This window comes from Octopus bimaculoides, chromosome 18 (genome assembly GCF_001194135.2).
Source record: "Octopus bimaculoides isolate UCB-OBI-ISO-001 chromosome 18, ASM119413v2, whole genome shotgun sequence".
Classification (NCBI taxonomy): domain Eukaryota; kingdom Metazoa; phylum Mollusca; class Cephalopoda; order Octopoda; family Octopodidae; genus Octopus; species Octopus bimaculoides.
The window spans coordinates 47,445,960-47,448,520 of NC_068998.1; positions in this window are offsets into that span (position 1 = coordinate 47,445,960).

Here is a 2,561-nt window from a genome sequence, read left to right on the forward strand (position 1 = left end):
CCTTAATTCTTCGAAACGCCGGAGTTTTAATGGTGGCAGCTGATGAAGGGGATGTTTCTATGTGGCCTGCTTGTTTGTTGCACCTTGTTTACCATTTTGTCCTTGTTCTTTTGCCACATCATGTACCCAGTTATGTATCTATATGTACATGTAGATGAGCGTATATACATGTACATATATATGCATATACTCATATATTGTTTATATATATATATATATATATATATACATAATTATGCGTGTGAGTGTAGATATATATGCATGTATGTCAGCATGTATGTATACAGAACCATATATATATATATATATATATATGTATATATAATGTATATTTATAACTCTTGTATAAATGTGTATAACCTTATATACCACGTCTTACGTATTACTATACATCACTGCAAATATTACGTATATACACCTACATCAACCTATTTATATATTCTTACAAAAAAAAACATTATTTCTTACCATTGCTCCCAAATTAATATTTGCATTCTCGCATGCACAACAAACATATATACACATTCTGTTTTCATTGTATTTCCTTACTTGTATTTGCAACGGCTTTTATCCAGACTGAATTGACCCGGCTCCGACCAACGGGTTGACCATCAAGATATGGCTGGCGACAGTAAAGACGGACGTGGAAGCACAATCTGACCCCCGTCATGAACGCTGACCTCGAGCGACGGTAGGGCTCAGTCGAGGTTGTAATGGATACACACCCCAGTTTCACTGCCGGAGACCATAAACACGGGAGTTCCGATTGTGCTACCATTTCCGTCGTTACTGTCGCCAGCCATATCTTCATTTTTCCTCTAGTTCATTTGTGCCAGCCTGGGAGGGGGGCTGGGTTGATCGCCTTGTAAATGAATTCCCCCGGAGGCTGACAGTAAGTATGGCCAAGACACCTTAGACGTCTTTTGAGTAGAACTCGTTGCAAAGAGTTGATGCAACAACGCTGTCGTATTTGGAGGATTGAAATGAAGTCCAATGGGCGAACACGCACACTTCCACACTTCTACTTTCATTGATACCATACTGATTACTTGGAGTGCGTAGGATGTCAGCGAAGTGTAACGATTTTGACAGGGGTCACATGTCGCATTTTTAGGGGTTGTCCGTCCACTTTGGCCTGCTCCTGGTACCCAACTCTCATCTGCATCTCCAAGTAGCTGTTTGCATGTAGTGGAGGCCATACCTCAGTAGATCGCTTTAACCGGTGGGTTAAACCTGGTGAGGTTAGCCAACGTGTATGTAACTCTTAGTGAGTAAGGTCTTGCCTTTTTATTCATGTGAAAACTGGATCTGCCGGACTCTGCAGGAAAAAAAAACTGTCATGGTTCAACAGAGGAAATGGCGGCTTGCAATAACACACTGTGGAATACCGAGAGCAAGATGAGGCGAGTAAGACATCTCGATCATCCACAGCATCCGACTCCATCCCCCATCATCCCAATAGATTGAAGATGGTCGCGGACAAGAGAATGGGGTTAAAGATGCGCAATTCTTCTTCATTTTAAACAAAGTCACTGCGCATGTCACCAGTTATCCCTAATGATGATTAAATGGTCCTCGTCGTTCGCACGGACAAACGTGTATCGATTATCAATTACAGTTCAATGTACTCGCAACGCCATTACCATCAAAGCCATCGTCACCACTGGAATGGTACGGTCAAGTCTTTTAATGTTGACTCATCCAGGAATATATGTATTCCGACAGGAAGAAATTACAGTCATTTCCTTTGATGATGGCATGTGAAGATGCCGAACACTCTTTGCTGTGTCTCTTTGGTGAACTTATCCGATTAGAATCATACGCATACATACATACATACATGCATAAATACATACATATATATATATATATATATACATACACGCTCGTGCATGCATATATAGACACACACAAACATAGACGCATATATGCAGACACGCCGAGACAGACACACATACACACATATTTGCACACACATGCACACAGACACATACACGCGTACACACAAGAATACATACACACAGGAATACACACACACACACACACTCACACACACATATATATATATATATATATATACACACATACAAGCACCCATATACATACGTATATATGAATGTACTACACAAACATACATATACATATATATATATAAACATGCACTACACAAACACATATATGCACACGTATATATATATATATATATATATATATATATATACAAGTACTACACAAGCATATATAGATCCGAAAGTACCGTGCCTCTACAGCTACGCTATTCTTATACACTTTGAAATTCACACATTTACACACCAAAAAGAACACACACACACAGACACAGATGCACACATGCGCATAGAAGCACACAGAGACACACATATGCACACAAACACTTAGAGGTACCAAAAGTATCATGCTTCTGCTGTTAACCTATCCACTCAGAAACATTCATATCACATTATCTTTGGCTAATACCATTTATCTGTTGGGAGCGATACAACCCAACGTTGGTTAACAGTTCAGTCCGCCGAACGTTGAAGCAGACAAGCATAAATGAATTA